At 38.8% G+C, this 22,403-nt stretch overlaps 1 pseudogene across 1 annotated transcript; it reads right to left on the reverse strand.

The window, feature by feature from the left end:
* Positions 1–2,323: 2,323 nt before the first annotated feature.
* Positions 2,324–4,667, reverse strand: LOC308272534 (cleavage and polyadenylation specificity factor subunit 2-like; annotated as a pseudogene). Its single transcript has one exon. The product of its transcript is annotated as a cleavage and polyadenylation specificity factor subunit 2-like (transcript).
* Positions 4,668–22,403: the final 17,736 nt, after the last annotated feature.

Consider the following 22,403-nt stretch of genomic DNA (forward strand, 5'->3'; position numbering starts at 1 on the left):
TGCCCAGCTAATGATAAAATCAGCTTACCTGAGGCAGTAAGTGGAATTGACTATTTATTAATTTCCCATCAATGTGCTGGCACTAGTTGATAGGATAACAGACAGCACCCTTCTCTTTGGAAACCTGCACAGATTTTCTGGACGTAAAGCTGCCACAGTCTGGTGACACAGGATTTATTGTTCCTCTGACTCTTTTGTAGAATTAGAAGCAGTTACATGCAGCCTCTGAGCTACTGTGCAGGAATGGTGGTGGGCTGTCAAAGAGTATAAGGTCCAGTAAACTCAACATCATGTTACAAATCTTGGGAGTTGTCTGATTGGGTAAGACAAAAGTGATATCTAAAAAAATTCTAGGTCTAATTGAGTGAACAAAAATGTGAGCTTGTAGACTATAAAAAAGAATTTGCAATATGAAGGTGATGGAGCTCAGTGGCAGAATGTTGGTTCTTTCCATCTCTTACACAAGATACCCTTAATAAAAGACAGAACCCAAGGGTCAGCACTATTGATAAAATTTCAGGCAGTTTAGACTCTCTGAACATCAAGTAGCCATAGTGGACATGTTTATAAATGTCTAGGCCATTGCCTACTAGTTAACTTCAGAGTAAGATCTCTCTAAAATTTTTTTACATAACAGGTGCTCAAAATGTAATTGGAGGTCACATGTCTCTCTTTACATATTAATGCCACTATGCAAGTCCTCATAAACACACTCCTAATCTCTTTGGTATTACAGACTTTACTGACAGCAACCAAGGCAAGTATTTCACTTCCCAAAATACAAAATTCTGAACACATATTTTTCAGGAAGAAGAACAGACAAAATAGGACTATCAAGTATAGAATTTATAGGTATATTTGTACATTTATTGATCACATCTTTTTTTTTGTTTTTGGTGGTACTGGTGATCCTAGAAACCCTTCTACCTCCGGGCTACACTCCCAGACCAATATATATATATATATATATATATATATATATATATATATATATATATATATATTTTTTTTTTTTTAATTTAGAAACAGGGTCTCCTAAGCCAGTGTGGCTGGCTTTGAACCTGCGCAATCCTCCTGTCTTCACCTCCCAAGCACGGGGAATACAAGCATGTGCCACCATGCCCGGCTTATTGATTACATCTTACTAAATATAAAGTTTTAAAGTTCTGATTCTCATTGGCTCTATTTTAAATCATATATATAATTTTTTTTACTTGCTAATAAGAGCGGTTTATTCTATACCACAAAGGATGAAAACTGCATCATTCAGTTTTTACTTGTTAACAAGAGTGGTTTATTCTATACCACAAAAGATGGCAAAGGATGATCTTATCCAATTTCAGTATTATTTTTGTAGTAATGTGAATAAAATCCAACCATGGCTTAGATAACCTTAGGAGTGAGCAATCCTAAGAGAAGAGACATTGACATCTTTTCATTAAATTACACTGTTAACTTATTAAAATGTGAGGTCCAACATTTATTTTCTTAAAAATAGAGCAATAAACAAAATCACCTAGGTGATAGTTAAGATGTGCCTCGAATGTATGCGGAATCCTTAAGACTATAGAACATCAAGGAGGAATGACAGATGTTCAAATAATAGTGACTTCTGAATAAAATATACACTATCTCACACCAGAGGGACTCTAGGAAATAAAGTGTGGAGCAAACAGTGTCCACGTGGGAACAATTGCATTTTAGATCTCAAAAGAAGAGTCACAGCGCACGTGCTTTATTTTAATCCCTAGCCTCAAAAAACTTTATCAGATTTGTTTTATTTTACTGGCAGCACATCTTTTCTATATATTTCTCACTTTTCATAAGAGAAAATATGAGAAACAGTTTGTGGTAATGCGTGTAAACAAGTTTCTCTAAGGCCATGAACTGGTTTGCTAACTTGCATTGTTTTAAGTACAAAGTCCTAAAGTAAGGGTTCTGTAAAGGGAACCACTCACCTGCAATTCTTGGACCTGTACACTTGTTAGGACCTCTATCACTCTGAACACCGAAAGGTAAGCTCCTTTGATCATTAGCAAAATGGTCTCTCCTTCCTTCCTTCCTTCCTTCCTTCCTTCCTTCCTTCCTTCCTTCCTGGGGATTGAACTCAGGGTCTCAAGAATGCTAGGCAAGCACTCTACTGCTGAGCTATACCCCTGGCCCTCTATTTATAATTTTAAAAATCTAATACATGTTCAGGTTTTCTGGCATTCTTTTTAACATTCTTTTTGTATGTTACGAAACCAAACAGCAAAAGCTTGAAAAAAGGTAAGAATCCTTTCTCTTAGAAATGTCAAGCAGATACTTCTTGACATTTTGTCCTTCACACAATGGCATACTGTTCATATAAAAGGTCTCATCCTATAAAAATCTTGACAAAGGCAGCCTTCTAATCCGATGCGTCCAGTTTCCGTTCTGCGGATTGCTACTTGATTGTTGCACACAAGTACACCTCCGACAAATTCAGCTTGGATCCCCTCGCATAAGAGAACTTGCTTGAAGTCTGACAGTCTTGGTTCATTCATAAAAACCGACTCATGTCCAGCAACCTCGTGAGGCAGCAGGGGCCCCAGAGTCGGGATGACCTCGCTTTCCTCCCCCAGATCTTTATCATTGCCAAACAGGCTCTTCATGGCTTTCTGCTGCGCGATCACGCTCGCATCAGAAGGAGCGTCCACTTGCATTTCCGGGTCGTCTCCATCATCCTTGAGTTCTCTTTCCTCTAAAATAACTCCTGTGTCGACTTTGGACACTCTCATGTCTAGGACACCGTCTATCCATGCCAATTCAGCATCTTTTGCCTTACAAAACTGAAGGGAGCTGATAAGTGAGTCTTTTAATCTCACCTGGTAGATGTGTGTCTCGCTGGTGGCATCAACCGTTTCATGCAGCTTTGGCATGTACACTTTGATGTCTTTCCCACCAAACGCGCGGCAGCACTCTGCCAGAACTCGGCTGGCCTCTTGGGGGGCCATGCACGATGATGAACTGGCGTGGCTTCATCTGGTTAATGATTTTTTTTTTAATGGAATCCCCATCAGAACGTCCTTTGTAGTCTATGTAAGTAACCCTGGCTTTTATTTCAATAGACTCTGTCGTAGAGATACACTTAGTGGGAACATCAGATAAATCCTGATCCATGCGTTCATCTCCATTTGTCAAACCAGATTCTAATTTGCTTTTTCCTTCTTCAGTAGCTTGAAGTTCTGGCACTAAGAAGTCCTATGGTTTGATAATCTCTCCATACTCGTCCCATTTAATTCTTTATTCTGGGGTGTGAAACATAGGGTAGGACTTCTTTGCCTGTTTGAAGAAACTGCCTTTAGGGCTGCCTTCCCCCTTCATCATCAGGTCGTGCTTGGCCTTGTGAGCCGACAGCTGCTCGATGTCTTCCTCTACGTCACTCTCTTCGCTGGAGTCTATGTCTGCCTCTTTGGATTGCTCCAGTTTTTTTTAGCGGCCTCTTTAGTTTCTCTTTTTCCAAGTATTCCTCAAGTTCTTTCCCTTCAAGCTTCACACATTTCCTCAACTCTATTTCTGTAATCTTTTCAGAAGGCTTATCAATTAAGAAACGTGCTAACGTCCCAGGAGTAGTTCTGTAAGTCAGAATTATTGAATTTTTAGGCTCCTGACACCACTGAATGAAGAGATCCCTTGAAAACACACATTCCAGGTCAGGCTGGCTGGCAAGCACAACTTTGGGGCTAGGTACTCGAGCCAAGTCAGAAAGACCGTGACACAGAGGGAGATGGGGAAACTGGAAAGGGTTGTTTCTTTTGTCTTCAAAACATCTCATCAATTTATCACTCATCCATTCTACCTGGGACTTGGAAAACTCCACCACATTATAACTCATGTTATTCAGTAATGCCAATGAGTAAACGCCCAGCCCTGCATCTTTAGTTCTCCAAATCTGATCAAGAAGTTGAGCAAGTTCCAAAACTCTGCCTGCTGTGTCCACAGCAATGAGTACGTTTCCATCCCCTCTAAGTGTTTCCAGGACATTTGTCAAAAGTTGCTCATCTCTGTTTTCTTCTAGGCTGCACATATGTAGCATTAAATGAATCTGTGATCAGTAGAGAAGGTCTGCTTAGCATATCCAGAGAACATCCATTTAAATGGATCTGCCTCTTGTGGTTGAAGTCTACTGCATAAACAATTTCTTCTTCTCCATCTTTGACTATTTTCCATATTGTTCCACTTATCATATGGCTGGCAGGCAGGGGGGTGATAGACAAGCCATGTCCTTTTCCTTTCAGATTCACAATCTGAGAGAATTTTAGCTGCTGCATTTTATCAAAGGCTGCGTCCACATCATCTAGTGTAAAGAGTGTAAAGTCTTCTGTATTGTGTCAAGATTGATAAAGATCATACATGAACATCTGTCCCATTTTGTAAACAGAGATGGTTGCATAGAGAGCACAGTTCAGCCCCAACTTTCCCACAGTGTATGGGAGCGCTCCAAGATGGAGAGGATCGGAGTGAGACAGCAGCACCGCATCCATCTGGTGGACGTGCTTTCTCAGGGAATCTATAATACCCATAGAAAAGTGGTCATCCCAGCCACAGTCCAATAAAAATCTAAACTCATCAACCTGGAGAAGGTAGCAGAAAGCAGACTCCTCTTGGACCTCAGAGAGGGTAGTTAACTTGATAATGGATGTCATCTTTTTGGTCCAGTAACTGTAACCTAAAAGGTTTGATATCTCAGTTGCACATATGATGACACACCATGAATTCAGAAGAAGAGTTCTTTATTAATCTCGTCAGGTCTCCGCACGCCACAGACAGCCCTTCCCGGCCCTGGTCGACAAGGGCTCGCAAGCGGGAAGGCCTCAGCAGTGGCAGCCGTGGTGGCCGGCCGGCAGCAGCTCCACAGTGGCGGCTGCCAACTTGGGCCGGAGGCACGTGGCCCATATATATAATTTTAAATTTGTAAATATATATAAATATAAATTATAAATTTATAAATTATAAATATATAATATATAATGTTATAATTATATAAAATATACACAGTATATAAAATATTCATTTTATATATAAAATGTATATTTTATATATTATATATTTATATATAATATATAAATTATAATTTATAAATTTAAATTATATATATATGATATATATATATGATATATATATATATATATATATCATATATATATATGATTTGGTACTGGAGACTGAATCCAGGAGAATTTAACTTCTGAACTATACCTCGAGCCCTATTATTTTCTTATAATTTTGAAATAGAATCTTGCTGAGTTGCTGAGGCTGGTCGTTAATTTACCATCCTCTTACCTTAGCCTTCCCATTACTGGGACAACAGGGATGTGCCACCGCATCCTCTTCCTCAGCATCTGTGTGCGTGAGCCTGCACGTATGACTGGCTAATGCTTAACAAAAACGAAGCCCTGAGGAGGGAGTGTTGTCTCTGGCCAGAGTACTCCTTGCTCTTAGATATATAAGCTATTATTCTTTTGGTAAGGATTCTATACTAATAGCTCCAATGACGTAAAACGGGATCCCAAAAAATTAGGACTGTAGGAGAAGTTGAGTCCGTGGAAGATAAATTTTCTAGTAATATGTCTGAGCCCTCAGACTTTCTCTGCATTGCTCCAAGCTGTAATAAAACATAGTCAGAGTTCAGGGGCTGGAGAGGGGCTGCAAAGTTCCTTTCGGCCTTTCTGCAGGCAGGTCCTTTGATCTACAGATCAGTTCCTGTATCTCAGCACCATCTCTGCCAGAAGGAGAGGCTGCAAGTTTGCCCTGCCTCCAAACACAGGCTCCTACCTTTTGCTTCATCCCCCAAGAGGTGTGAAATTGTTTCTCTGGAATCTGGGCCATTTGCTTCTCTTTTAGAGATGCAAATAAGCCTTTTCCTGGCCTTGGCTTAACAAAAGCCTACCATTTGTGACTCAGCAGCAGGATAGTAGGAGCTAAAAAGTACTTCTAACAAATTGTAAAATCCCAAAATCTGCAATAAAAAACTGGCTTCAAGGTTATTTATTAAAGAACAATTATAGAAATCAAATCGCCTGTGTCATAATGTTTTTGGCCCTGTCTACTAACTGTACTATAAGTATTGCCTCATAAGAGATGGCAGAGCAGACAGGACCGGACAGATTTCCACTGCAGCCCTTTGGATCATCATAAACGCACACGGCTTGGACCTTGTTAGACAGAGGAGGGCATGGACTAAGACCCAGGAATGGAAGACTCCAAAAGGGTTAAAGGGGATCCTAAAGGCTGAATTTCTCCAAAAAGACTTTGGGTGTGACTCCCGCCTTTCCAGACTCCAGACTCTGCCCCCTAGGGCTCACCTGTGAGGCCAGAAATCTGATCTCAATCACAAAACCAATGGGGCTGAATTAATCACAAGGTTCCAGACAAATCTTAAATTGTGATGCCACAGGTCCTCCTTTTATGCTGTTTATCTTGTTTACACTTAATGCCTCACTATTGTTCTTTGGTATTTACTCTTTGCCACTGCGGATAAGGGTATAAAAATAAAATTCTGTCAATTGCACGAGAGACAGTTGTCCATGTCCAGGCATTTTCAGATCTCTCTCTCTCCCAAGTCCTGGGAAAAATCCCCATGTTTAGCACCGAACAAGGACTTGAAGGAGTTTTACTTGGCCAGAGAGGGAAATCGCTGCAGAGAAGCCTATACAGAACACAGCCGAATCTCTTTGCCCACCTTTCAGGAATTAAGTCCCGAACGGATTTAGTGCCCGACTGAGCTGGTCTGTCACAGGGATGCATCACTACATCCACCTTTTTATTTTACATATTAACAGTCTTATCTGAGGATTCAATGGTACACAATATTGGTAGATCAATTTCTAGGTCCAAAGTCAACTTAATTTTAATTTAGTACTCAATTTTTAGAGTAATGGCTACTATTACTTGAGAAAATATAGGTAAAATGTAGTCAAAATGAAGTACAGCTATACTATCTTTTGTATTTAGTTATTCTCCTAAGATTATATGGTGCACCATTTTAGTGAAAATGGAAATGAAGATAGTTATTCCCTTGCCCTAAAGCCTATTTTGGAATAAACATACCAACAAGGGGCTGGAAATGAGAAGAGAACTCATAGCTGAAGCAATATATGCAGAAGAAGATGGGATAGTGTAATATCTCCATGTCAGCAGCTTTGACAGAGACCATGATGTCATCCCTATATCATGGAGGAGCCCGACCAGCACCTTCTACAATGGCTGCCCCAAATCAAACAATAATAAATATGAGTGCTAGAAAAGTGACAGGCCGCTTCTGCCAAACAATATGTGACTGAAAACAATGGAACACAGAACCCCACAAAGTGTAGTACAAATGGGCTATCACTCCTGTTGATGTAAGGTGAACCACACATGAGACATTCTATAGTTTCTGAAGGTAAACCAGATAAACACTACTCATTTTAATATTCTCACACCAATGATGTTTGGATAAGGAGAGAGATGAGAACCACTGGAAAACTCACAAAAGGTAGCAAGGGACTAAAGTGTAAGCTTGTTAGCTGGTGATAGTTTTGGCAATCTTGTTGTTGAAATGGTTTAGAACCAACTAGTAATGCAGCACAATCCTTTAAGAACATATGCTATTGTCCACCATGCTATCGTGCATAGAGTGCCCATTGGTTCATAATATTTGGAAGTTTATTTAATGGTTGGACGCAGAATACTGATACTGAAATAGAGAATAGACAGAATACGAAAAGCAGTCAGGCAGGCCATGAAAGGATTGCACCAGAAATAGGGTAACAGCAAGTTGAAGCCTAGGGGCAGTTTAGTATGTCAAGTGAAATGCAATTCGGTAGATTTCATGGGATCTCTCTATATATTGGCTGCTCTGAGTAGCTTGGAAGCATATTTGCTAATCCTAGTTGTTATTATTTTACCCCAGATTTATCAGGCCAATTGGTCAGAGAGAACAATAAGGGCAATTGTTGGAGGTGGGGGCTTAAACAGATGCTCAGAAAGGAAAACTGTCCAACTTTTAGTCAGAGCCTCAAAACTTAGTCATATGAAAAAGCAAACAACAACAGCAACATTAAAAAAAAAATCAAACTAGCTTCTCTATTCTAACATAATTCATTGGTCAAAAAAAAAAAAAAGAAAAGAAAAAAGAGAATAGTTGTCTGCAATCTCCAATCAGTATATCTAAAGGATAATTCACTCAAAATTACTGAGAATCTCTCTGGTACATGTCCCACCTGCCAATCTAGCAAAAATATATAAAAGTGGGGCTTAGATGTTTAAACACTACTAAATGGATTTTATACAATTGCATCATTCAAAGGAACATAAATACATTTTTATTGCAGTTTGTTCACTGGATAGCTAAATCTTTCTTAGGTCAAAAGGCAGTTATTTCCACAGTGACATAAAAATCAAACAAAACTTTAGGACTATGTGTTTCTATCTAAATTGGTTATCTGAATTTAGTAGTAACAAAGGCACTCATTTTATATTTTACCTTTTGAAAACTTTTTACAAGACAATATGGGAATGTAGTTTTCCTGGACTTCTTAGGGTCCTTACAGATTCTGACTTTCAGAACAATGAAAATTGAAATACAGCAAAGATTAAGAATGTCTCCTTTTGTCCTCTGAGAAGCACTTGCTCTTTATATTTTAAAAGTATGATGTACAGATGTATGGGTTTATATTTCAAAGTGGAATAAACCCTGAACCATTGTTTTGCATTCCAAGCTATTTTTATCTAGGGACTTTTCTTGTCTCAGAAAGCATTATTTTCATTATGGAAATACTGTTTCTTCTCCCTCTATCAAGTGGAAAGTATGCAGCTATATAGCCATTTCTATATAAACTCACAAATTCATAACTTTGGATTTTTCTCCTATGATATAGAAAAGCCCCTTGCATATATCCATGCATAACCTTCTGCCTCTCATCATATCAATCTGAATGAGGAGAGCAGAGAATAATGAACTTATGTGGCTATTGCTATAACTGATAATAATATGCTTTTTATCTAGAATTCTATTTACTTTTAAAATAATATAAAGAAATACAAATTACAATTTTATTCAATCTAGAACTCCCATTGTCCTTGCCATCCTTATTTACCAACAAGAATAGAGGGAATAAATAACAGCTCAACACAATTTACCCCCAAAACATTTACAGTTATCTAATGCCTTATTATAAAGTCTGATAAATTAGAGGTAAATTTATTATTAACTCATATAAGAAACTTCCCCCAAGAGTAAAACATAAGAACATTTGTATGACCCTCAGCCACGAATTTAAAATGACTTTGAAATAAGATTTATCTTTAACCTTTCTGGAAGAATCCTCATCAGATGGTGTTAACATACATCCTACAGTAAAAATCTGAAGAACTGACCTGTAGGTTCATGTGTCTTAATTAAAAAGATACCTTCAGTACTTCAGTTCTGCTAAGAGATCCCAGTAACAAAGGTTTTCAGTTAAGAAACAGATTGCATAATATTTTAGGACCAGCACACAAAACACCAGAAGCCAATACTTACAATGTATTTTTTATTTTTTAATCTCATTTTCTTATTAATTTTTGTTTTAATTGCTTGAGCCTTTGGGGTATTGTTAAGAAAGTTTTTACCCATCCCTATATGTTATAATGTTGGTCCTAAGCTTTTGTCAAGTAATTTCAGTGTCTCTAGTATAATTTCCAGGACTTGAAAAAGGAAGAAAATTATGACCCTTGCAAGGAAATGGATGGAACTGGAGAATATTGTGCTGAGATTTGTCAGTCACAAAAATAAATAAAATGAAGAGTTGGATGTCTTCTCTCACATAGAGAAGCCAGGGAGAAATTAAGACAAAAAAGTTATTCCAGAAAACCTGTTTGCTTTTTTATGAATATATTTTTATTGGTGCATTGTAGTCAAGCATCACAATGGAATACAAGACTTGTTAGGATATCCAAGTACACATCGTCCAATCAACCTATATCCAATCCCCATTCCACTCCTTCCCCTTCCCTCAATCCCATGCTTGATTTAGTATTTAACATTGATATATTTATTTATGTACTTCATGTGCTTTAAAGAAATTCCATCTTCCCCCCTCCTATCCCCTCTGATTGGTCACCTTGATTGCTCATCCATAGGGCCCCTTTTTCCATTAGATTCCCTCCTATTACCCATTTCTTCCTAGTTTTGCATATTAGAAAGAGCATCCGATTTTTTTTTAATTTTCTGTGATATTTCTTTGTGTACACTGCTTTGCAAGTTCCAATCCCACTCTTGAAGGCCCCAGCACTGGCCTGGACACCTGGTAGATTGGCTCCCAGCCTCGCTGGATCCAGTACCAGCCTTGTCTCATGGAAGGCTCCCATTCCAGCCTCGGGGGCCCCAGCACTGGCCTTGTCTTTAGGCCAGCTCATCTCGGGCTTGCTGACTCCAGCTACAGCCTCACCAAATGGCAGGCACAGATCCCAACCTTACTGACCCCAACACTGGCCTACCCACTCAGCAGGCTCCAATCCCAGTCTTCGAGGACCCAGCACCAGCCTTGCCTCATGGCAGACTCCCGGCCTCACTGGCCCCGGCACCAACCTCACCCCTTGGCAGGCTCTGATGTCTGCCTCTGAGGTCCCAGCAATGGTCCTGCCTCATGGCAGGCTCTGATTCCAGCCTTGCTGGGCCCGACACCGGCGTCACCCTTCTGCAGGCTCCGATCTCTGCCTCAGAGGCCCCAGCAACAGTCCTGCCTCAGGGCAGACTCTGTTCCCAGCCTCACTGGCCCCGACACTGTCTTCAACCCTTGGCAGGCTCTGATTCTGGCTTTCGAGGCCCCAGCACCAGCCTTGCCTCATGGCAGACTCTGATCCCAGCCTCGCTGGCCCCAGCACCAGCCTTGCCTCACCATAGGCTCTGATCCTAGCCTCATTGGTCCCAACACTGGCCTCACCCCTCGGCAGGTTCCAATCCCGGCCTTGCAGCAGGCTCCAATCCTGGCCTCAGAGGCCCCAAAACTACCCTTGCCTCATGACAGGCTCTGAACCCAGTCTTGCTGACCCCAGCAGCAGCCTCACCCCTTGGCAGACTCTAATCATGGCCTCAGAGGCCCCAGCACTGGCCTTGCCTCACAGCAGGCCCTGATCCTAGTCTCACTGGCCCTGGCACCAGCCTCACTTCTCTGCAGGCTCAATCCTGGCCTCAGAACCCCAGAACCTGCCTTGCCTCACAGCAGGCTCCGATCTTGGCCTCGCTGGCCCCGGCACCGGCCTCATCCCTCAGCAGGTTCTGATTCCAGGCTTGGAGACCCCAGCACCGGCCTTGCCTCACGGCAGGCTCTAATCCCGGCCTCACTGGCTCCGCCACTAATCTTGCCTCACAGCAGGCTCTGAATCCCAGCCTTGCTGGTCCTGAAACCAGCCTCACCCTTTGGCTGGCTCCTGTCCTAGCCTCCAAGGCCCCAGAACCAGCCTTGCCCCACTACAGGCCCTGATCCCGTCCTCGCTGGCCCCAACAGCGGCCTCACCCCTCATCAGGCTCTGATCCCAGCCTTGGAGGCCCCAGCACCAGCCTTGCCTCACAGCAGGCTTCGATCTCGGCCTCGCTGGTCCCAGCACTGGCCTAACCCATCAGCAGGCTCTGATCCTGGCCTCAGAGGCCCCAAAACAGGCCTTGTCTCATGGCAGGCTCTGATCCCAGTCTCACTGGCCTCAGCACTGGCCTAGCCACCTGGCAGGCTCCTGTCCTGGCCCCCAAGGTCCCACCTCTGGCCTTGCTTTCTCGCTGTGCATCAGGCTCTGTTCTCTGCAAGGCTGGCTTTGAGCCTGTGCAAGCCTCCTGTCTCTGCCTCCAAAGTACAGGAATTACAAGTGAGTGCCACCACGCCAGCATTCTTTGATTTTTTTTTTAAATATGAGCAAGCAGTACATCTATTTTGTGGAAGCTGGGACCCCAGATATCCAGTGACAATAAAATTTTGTCCTCCCTCCAAAGGCAGAGGTCCATGCTTCACTTTGGAGGGTAGACTCTGGAGGGTAGACTCTGCTGCTCCATACATGCCCTGGCCTCCCACTCTGTGCAGAGGAGCATGGTGGCCATGAGGGATGATGATTCCCAGAACTCACAGTGTGGTAGCCCACTCCAAACATGTGGGGCTCCCTCTGAAATCCCCCAAATCCTTTTACCACTTAGCATGCTTTCCAGAAATCCTGATTATGTGTGGGAGGAACAGTCTACTTTTGGGGAGATTTCCACAGAAGTTCATGGTGGACTGGACTGGATCTGACTGCCCCTCCAAACTCTGGTCACCACCACCACTACCACTGCTGCCACTGCCATCTCAGTTCTCTCCTGAACACCCTTCTCGCACAGTTTGTTTTCCAGAATTCCTGAGTATGTGCGGCATGAGCAGTATACCTTTGAGGATATTTCTTTCAAATTATGATGTGGATTGGATTGAATCTCTGCCTCTACCAAGTGCTAACTACTGCTGCCATTGTCACAGCCATCTTGGTTCTCTTCTGAGCACCCTCTTCACACAGCATGTTGTCCCAAGTTCCCGGGAGTGCGCAGTGGTAGCATTCTACCTTGGGGCTATTTCTTCAAAAGATCCAGGTGTGTTGCATCAGATCTCTGCCTCTCCTGAATACTGGCCACTGCCATTGCTGCTGCCTCCACCATCTCAGTTCTTCCCCAAACTCTTTTCCCACACTGCATGTTGTCCAGTATTCCTGAACATTTGCGATGGTAGCATTCTACCTTTGGGGCAATTTCTTCAGAAGATCAGGGTGGTTTGGATCAGATCTTTGTCTCTCCCAAATACTAGCCTCCACCACTACAGCTGCTGCTGCCACCACCGCCTTCCTCCTAGTTCTCCGCTGAGCTCCCTCCTTACAGATATGTCCAGAATTCTTAAGCATGTAAGGAAGAAGCAGTCCCCCTTCGTGGGGATTTTTCCAAAAGTTCCAGGTCAGTTGAATGTGTTTTGTCTGCGTCCCCAGTGTCTTGGCTGCTGCCGTGGCCATCTTAAACCCTCTCCAATATTTATTCTTTTTTCTTTTCTTTTCTTTTCTTTTCTTTTTTTTAATAAGAGAAGACAGTATGTGTGGTTTGAAGTGGTTGTGGGATCAGGCACTCAGCAGCAATGAATTTTTTCTCCCTTCTAAGAGAGGAGTTCCACAGCCTCACTGTGCAGAGCAGAATCTGCTGTTCTAAGTGCACCAAGGCCCTGGTGCAGCACAGTGGCACTGAGTTCCTTAGGACGTGCAGCTCAGCCTTCTTCTCAGTACTGGGCCTTCCTGAGCATGGGCAGGGCCACCCACTGCCAGCCTGGCACCGTGCCTTCTGGGGGTGGGCTGGGCTACCCATCTCCCACCCACCACCTGGCCTTCCTGGGCATGGGCTGGGCCACTATGCCTGCCTGGCACTGGGCCTTCTAGAGAAAACCTGTTTTTAAAAGTTTCACTTTGACGGGCATGGTGATGCATGCTTGTAATCCCCATGCTCATGCTTAGGTGGCGGAGACAGGAGGATCACGCAGGTTCAAAGCCAGCCACGCTGCCTTAAGAGACCCTGTTTCCAAATAAAAATATAAAATAGGTCTGGGAGTGTAGCCTGGAGATAGAAGGGCTTCCAGGAACTCCAGTACCACCAAAAAAAAAAAAAAAAAAAAAAAAAATTATCACTTTTCTCTTTATATCCCAACTTTGTTTCCTCTTTATATGATTTAAAATTTCATTTGTCTTGAGTTGTCTTTCTGTTGCAACATTAAAATAAACTGATCTTTGGTTGGTTTCATTCCCCATTAACAAAAACACTTCCAACTGCAAAGTCATTTTCATACTTTTTTTTTTTAGCTCAAATTGATACCTTAGGGAGTCATAATCTATTTTTTGGCACTTCAAATATTTCTTAATGCAATGTTTTACATAAGAACTCTACTTTTTCATTAGCATTAATAGTGGTTATGATTAAATACACTGCAAGATAGATCCTCTCTAAGTTTATATGAATGTTTTTTCATTCTCAGTTGTGTTTTGAGCTGGAGCTATGCAAATAACCAGAAAATCTGAAATCTGTGATTTTAAAATGATATTATTTACCTAACTAAATATTAGTGTATTAATTTGAACACATGGTGTACACGTTTTAGCTTATTACAAGATGATTTTACAGGGAGATTATGCTGATTAACATCTCTACCACTTATAGCAGAGATAGTTTAAGAGGCAGGCTTCCCTGAAATAAAGAGCTTTGTGAAAAGTATTGGAAATTCAAAGAAAAACAACAAACTGCATTAAAACAAGTTACTTTCTTTCACTTCTTTTTTTTCTTTGTGTGTGTGTGTGTGTGTGTGTGTGTGTGTGAATGTGTGTGTCTGTATGTCTGTGTGTGGTGCTTAGGATGGAACTAAGGGGCATTCTACATCCATAATACACCCCAGCCTGATTTTTTATTATTTATTTTGAAACAGGGTCTCACTTAGTTGCAGAGGGCCTCACTAAGTAGTTAAGGCTGGCTGTGAAACCGGATCTTCCTGTCTCAGCCTCTCAAGTACTGGGATTACAAGTGTACACCAAAACACCATGCTTGGCAATACTTATTTTGGTTTAAGATTTCAAATATTTTGTTATATAAACAATTGGATTCATTTTTTTCTGGTCTTGAGCTGAGTCAAAAAAAGTTATAGCAGAAGGGAATTCTAGAGTTAAGCTATTCACCTCATGGTGGACATGAAATACAGAGGAAGAGAGAGAAATAGACAGACAGAGAGAGAGAGAGAGACGGAGAGTCAGAGAGACAGATATGAGGAAATTCAGAACAAAATATTTCTTTTAAGGACAGTCTCCAAGTGTCTTATTTCTTCCAGCAAGACCCCAGCTCCTAAAGTGTCTATCACTTTTAATAACACCATGAGCTGAAGACCAAACCTTTTGCAGATAAACTTTTGGGAGAAATTCCAAATCAAGACTATAACAGCCTATTAATTAAAAATTTTCATTTTCATGACCTAAAAACTTTAACATTTTTATCAAAATTCTATTGGACCAAGATATTTTGGTATTTATTGTTTAATTTTGCCATCACTATAAATAAAAGTTACATATGAATGCAGATTTCTAAATTTTTGAAATATGCATCTTTTATTCTATTATTTTCATAAAAATTATCTTCATTTTATATAATGAATACTAAAAATAGTATAAACATAATCAATATTATTTAATTATTTTTGCTTTCCTAGATCTCTATGGTAAAGTGATTTTCTCAGAGTAAACATGAAATAAATATTTGTTCATTTTTTCAAACAACACTTATATATTAGACAAAAATAATTAAAAAATTAATAGTGTTTAATTCTTGCCTGTTAAGAATTGTCTACCACATTGCTGATTGAAGAAAGGGTCATATAAAATGTAAGGGGTAAAACTGAGAAATTTCTAGAAACAAACAAAAGTAGAGATACAACATATCAAAACCTCTGGGACACTTTCAAGGCAATATCAAAAGGAAAAATTTATAGCACTGAATGCTGATATAAGAAAATGAGAAAATCACTAAATAAATAACCTACAGACACACCTCACAGCCCTTGAAAAACAGGAACAATCTCACCCCAAAGAAAGTATAAGCCAGGAAATTATTAACATTAGAGCAGAAATCAATGAGGTGGAGAATAAAAAATACAGAAAATCAACAAAACCAAAAGCTGGTTCCTCACAAAAATTAACAAGATAGATAAACCAGTAGCCAACCTAAGCAAAAACAAGAGAGAATCAACCCAAAATTCTGAAGACACAACATGAAAAAGGAAATATCACTACAGACAGTGTAGAAATCCAGAGGGTTGTCAGGAACTACTTTGGAAAACTATACTCCAACAAGGTAGAAAATCTAGAGGAAATTAACAACTTTCTAGATAAATAAAATCTGCCTTAACTGAGTGAATAAGACATAAAATATTTAAATCAAATAATAGTAAAGAGATTGAAACAGCAATAAAAAGCCTACCATTAAAGAAAAGCCCAGGACCAGATGGTTTCCCAAGAGAATTTTATAAAAAACTTTATAGAAGAGCTAATCCCAATATTCCTAAATATATTTTGGAAAATAGAAAAAACAGAACTCTCCGAAATACATTTTATAAATCCAACATCACATTAATACCAAAATTAAATTTAAAAAGTTCTAGGAAGGAGAACTACAGGCCTATACCTTTGATGAAACTGATAAACAAAATTCTAGCAACACACATTCAAAACTGCATCAAGAAAATCACACACCATGAACAGGTAGGGTTCATCCCAGGAATACAAGGTTGGTTTAACATACAAAAAGCAATCCATGTAATTCATCATATAAAAAGAACCAAAGATAAAAAAAAAATCACATGATCATTTGGATAGACACTGAAAAAGCATTTGATAAAATGCAACATCTATTTATGATAAAAGCACTGCAGAGAATCGGGATAGAAAAAAACATACCTTAACATCATAAAGGCAATCTACAATAAACCCACAGCCAACTTCATATTCAGTGGGGAAAAACTTCAAGAATTCCCCAGAAAAACAAGGATGTCTTTTATCACCACTTTCTTCAATATAGTACTTGAGACTCTAGCCAGAGAAATAAGGCAAGAAAAGGAAATCAAAGGGAAATAAATAGAAGAAAAGAACTCAAAATTTCACTATTTGCTGATGACATGATATTATGCTTAGAAGACCCAATAAACTCAAACAAAAGGCTTATAGAATTGATCATCAAATTCAGCCAAATGCCTGGATACAAAATCAATCTTAACAAATTAGAAGCTTTTCTGTACACCAACCATAAATCCACTGAAAAAGAAATCCAGAAAACACTCACTCAGGATTTTCCACAAACAAATAAAATACTTAGGAATAAACTTAACCAAGGAGGCAAAATATCTGTACATAGAAAATTATAAAACATTGAAAAAAAGATATCAAAGAAGATCTTAGAAGATGGAAAGATCTTCCATGTTCATGAATAGGCAGAATAAATATCATCAAAATGGCTCTACTTCCAAATGATCTACAGATTCAAGGCAATACCCATTAAATTACCAAGATCATTCTTCACAGACATAGAAAAATCAGTCCTTAAATTCATCTAGAAAAACAAAAATTAATAGCTAAAGTAATTCTCAACCACAAAAACCATTCAGAAGGAATCACAATACCTGACTTAAAACTATACTACAAAGCCATTGTAATAAAAAATAGCATGGTACTGGCACAAAAACAGATTCATAGACCAACTGAGCAGAATATAAGACTCAGAAACAAATCCACACACTTACACGAATTGATTTTTGACAAAGGGGCCAAAAACATACACTGGGAAAAGGATAGCCTGTTCAACAAACAGTGTTGGCAAAACTAGTTAATCATATGCATAAAAATGGAAATAAATCCCACTTTCTCACCCTTCACTAGAATCAAATCAAGATGAATAAAAGAGGTTGGGCATGGTGGCATACGCTTGTAATCCCTGCGCTTGGGAGGCTGAGACAGGTGGATCACACAGGTTCAAAGCCAGCCTCATCATCAGCTACTTAGAGAGGCTCTCAGCAACTTAGTGAAACCCTGTTTCCAAATAAAGTATAAAAAATGTCTGGGAATCTAGCCCAGAAGTAGAAAGCCTCTGGGTTCTACCCCAGTGCCACCAAAAATAAAAATAAAAATAAAATAAAAGAATTGGAAATTAGACTAGAGACCTTGAGACTTCTTGAAGAGGACATAGGTCTAACACTGAACACAGGCACAATTAAAAACTTTCTCAACAAGACCCAAAAAAATGATTGCATGAAATATGTGAGAGTGCATGAAATTGAAGAGCTTTTGTACAGGAAAGGGAACTATCAAGAACCTCAACCAAGAGCCAAAAGAATGGTAGAAGATTTTTGCCAGCTATTCCTGATATAGGACTAATATATAAAATATACAGGGAACTCAAGAAACTCAACACTAAGAAAACAAATAACCCAATCAAAAAATGGGTAAGAGAATTAAATAGATACTTTATAATGGAAGAAATTCAAATAACTAATAATTCCATGAAGAAATGCTCAACATCATTAGCAATAAAAGAGATACAAATCAAAACTACCCTGAGAGTTCACCTAACTCCAACTAGAAAGGCAATCATTCAAAACACAAACAACAACAAATGCTAGTGAGGATGTAGAGACAAGGAAACTCTAAAACATTGTTGGTGGGATTGCAAATTAGTGCAACTACTTTGGAAAACAGTATGGAGGATCCTCAGAAGAATGGGAACAAACTTACTATTTGATCCAGCAATCCCACTTCTAGTATCTACCCAAAAGAAAGGAAACCAAACTACCAAACTAATGCATGTGTATCTATGTTCATAGCTGCATAATTCACCACTGCCAAACTCTGTATCCAGCTGACATGTCAACAGATGAATGGATTACAAAACTGTGGGATATGTCCACAATGGAATTTCACTCAGCTATAAAGAAAAACACAATTACATCATTTAGATAAAGTGGATGGAACTGGGGGACATTATGCTAAGTGAAATTAGTCAGTCACAAAAATATAAGAAATAAGAATCTTTCCATAATATGTGAAAGCTAGGGAGAAATGGGTAACAGGAGGAACTCTAGATGAAGAAGGAGATTCTATAGATGAGCAAATAAGACAACCTAACTGAGGGGATTGAAGGGCTGAAAAAAAAAACTCTCCATAACACATGATGTACTTAAACAAACATATCAAATTCAACCAGTAAGTCAAGCATGAAAAGGAGGGAGGGAAAGGGAATGGGGTGGGAATTGGGTAATGACTAATTCTGTGATGTGTGCACGTATGTCTCCACCATTTTTCCACATTAAGATGTATGACTACAATGTAGCAATAAAAAACTTTAAAAAGTTGCTAATAAGTAATAAACAATGAAAGCATAAAATAAAAATATGAACAAAGGACAAAGATGTTAGCTTATAAACTTTTACCTGTGGGAAATATTATCTTAGCCACCTGCAAAAACCAGTTATATCTTTGGTATTTTCATTGGAATCTCTTGTACAATGTTGTTAATTTAGGTGAATTTTGTTTTATAATTTTATATGGTGTTATGATTTTACAGGCTGGGACCTCTAGCCCAAATTTGGTTCATATGTTTAAGCTAATGACTCAGGAGAGTCTTGTTAATTCAGGAGAATTTGGCATAAAGTATATTCCTAACACAAGGGACTTTCAGAGTGCCCAAGGTCTGCACTGGCTTGGGCAAAGCAATAGTGAATTGGGCCTTTAGAGTGACTACTAGGAATGACTACTAAAAAAGTTTCCAGACTTATTCTGGAAATTTTAAGCATTCAACTCTTCTGCCAATGCCCAAAGGAAAAAGATTACAGGGATTACCTTACCAGCCTGTTCAGTTGCGAGGCCAACTGCGAAAGGGAGAGTGAAACTCAGTGACAGTAGCTACGACAAAGAACCCAAAACTCAGTTGAGTTGAATAAGGAAAAATGGATAGAAAAATGAGTATGTCTACTCACATATGCACATGCATGCACACACACACACATCCTACTTATAACGTCTTAGTGATTTTCACTCACTGAAATATAAACACTTCTATACCCAGTTAGTGGTAGTAAGTTTTCTTCTTTAGAAAGTCTCAATTAATAACTTCAGCATCAAGATAATTCCCTGCAGTTGTTAAAGAATTGAGGGTTCTAGGACTAAGATGAGAATGAAGAAAACATTATCATGTTAATATATCAAAGCCAGCTGGGCATGGTGACACATGCTTGTAATCCCAGCATTTGGGAGGCTGAGACCTGAGGATCATGGTTCCCAGAGAGCCTCAGCTACTTAGTGAGGCCCTCTGCAACTCATTGAGACCCTGTTTCAAAATAAAGAATAAAAAATTGGTCAGGGGGTGTAGCTCAGAGGTCAAATACCTGTGGGTTCCATCCCAAGATTAACCTACAAACATGTACTTACACATAACTTGTATTTCCTTCTACATCCCACCCAGCTTTTCACTCCTCCTTCCCTGAGCATATTAGAAGAATTTTTAGAGATACCTTTATATATGGATAAACCATATATGAACTATTTTCTTCCTCAATTCTCATTTTTCTCTTACCTACTCTCTTAAACCTCTTTCACTATTCTATTGATCCTGTTCCCTATTTTCTTTCTAAACCTACACTCCTTAACTTTCTAACTGGCTGATCTCAGCACAATATTCTCTAGTTTCATCTGTTTTTTTCTGAAAATTACATAATTTTTTTCTACTTTATGCCTGAGTGTGCATATACATCACATTTTCTTTAGTATTCATATATTGATGGACATCTAGGTTGGTTTCATAATTTACTATTGTAACTAATGCTGTTATAAACATGGATATGCATGTATCACTATTCATGGTGGCTTTAATTTTATTAGATAATGAGGAGTGCTATAGATGGTTCATATGATACGCCCTTACTAAGACTTTTAGATTATTATTTTACTGGTACATTGCAACTATGCATTATAGTGAGTCTCCATGTGTTACTTTTTGTTTGTTTGTTCATTTGTTTTAGGTATTGGGGATTAAATCCAAGGACATTCTACCTCCAAGCTACATCCCAGTTTTTTAATATTTAATTTGAAGCAGGGTATCGCTAAATTACTGAGGTTCTTGTTATATTGCTGATGCTAGCCTCCAACCTGTGATCTTACTGTCTCAGCCTTTCAAGTATGGTAAATATTGGCATGTACCACCATCTCCAGCTTCTATATGTCCAAAGCATGCGTGCACACTAATCTTTGTGTACTTTCTCCCACATGCTACCTTCTCCCTCCCCATATAAGTTAGGGAGATTGATAACAATACCTTAACATATTGCCATAGTATTATTTGAACTGTTTCTTTCCTCAGCCCTCTCTCTTTCTTTCCCTAACTCTCAGCTCTAACCCACTTCAATTACTTTATAGATCTCTTTATATAAATTTCTTCTCTTTCTTATTTTCTCTCTGGCTTCCATAAATCAGAAAAAGCATATGACTCTTCACTTTCTGAGCCTGATTAATCTCACTAGCATAATATTCTCCAGTTCCATCCATTTTGCTGCAAATGATAGCTTTGTTCTTCCTTATGTCTGAGTAAAATTCCATTGTCTGTATATACCACATTTCATTACCCATTCATTTGTTGACAAACACCTGGCTTGGCTCCATAATTTGGCCATTATGAATTGTGCTATAAACATGGGTGTGCATGTATCACTATAGTATTCTGACTGTTATTCTTTAGGAAAGATAATGAGGAGTGCTATAGCTGTGTCATATAAGAGTTATATTCCAAATATTTTGAACAACCTCCAGATTACTTTAATGGTTGTATTAATTTACAATTCCACCAGGATGTATAAATGTTCCTTTTTTCTCACATTCTCTTCAGCATTTGTTATTATTTTTATTCTTAATGATTGAAATTCTAACTAGAGTAAAGTAGTCATTTTGTGGTTGCATTTTTAGTATTTAAAAAAACAAAATATGAATCTCTATAGTGATTGAATTAATTTACAATTCTCCAAAACTGTCTAAACATTACTGTATTTATTTATTTTTATGCTAGTGGGGATTAAACTCAGAAGCATTCTACCTCCAAGATACACCCTCAGTTTTATTTTGTTTTTACTTTGAAACAGGATCTATGTTGATGAGAGTCTCATTATTTGCTCTCCTTGAACCTGTGATGCTCCTGTTTCTGCCTCCCAAGTACTGTAATTACAGGCATGCACCTCCATGCCCAGCTTAAGCATCATTTTTAATGATATTTTAAAGAATACTTTCAAATATCTGCCAAACAGAATGATATAGTAGCATGTAATAACATAGTACATGTAAGTGCAAAGAAAATCAGAAAGACCAAAGTATATATATTAATGTTAAGTTTTAACCCATATTCAAAACATGTACTATTATATCCAGAAAATATTTAACATTTAAAATTCTACATGCTAGAAAATTAAAGATATAGCATAGTTTTCTTTCTTTCAGTTATTTACCACCAAGATACTGTATAATCATTTCTTGATAATATTAAAGACTTCTTTTATTCTACTCTTTTGCATTATATATAAATAATCAATTTCAATATGTCAAAGATATTAGTGAGTCAAATATGCATGTAAATTAAATAAAATTGGACAGCTAGTGTGTGCGAAGTAACTAATGATTGTTAATGTTTGAGCCATAATGACTTTTTAAGTGATTGGCATCGTTGCTATATAATTAGCTCAAATCATTTTAATAAAATCAGTAATTGCTTTTGAAATAAGGGCAATATATTAAAAATCTACATAATATTAAATGTATGCATCCCATCTTCATTTAATTAAAATAAACACCTAAAAATAAGAAATAATGAA

Source organism: Muscardinus avellanarius (assembly GCF_963383645.1).
Source record: "Muscardinus avellanarius genome assembly, chromosome: 13".
Classification (NCBI taxonomy): domain Eukaryota; kingdom Metazoa; phylum Chordata; class Mammalia; order Rodentia; family Gliridae; genus Muscardinus; species Muscardinus avellanarius.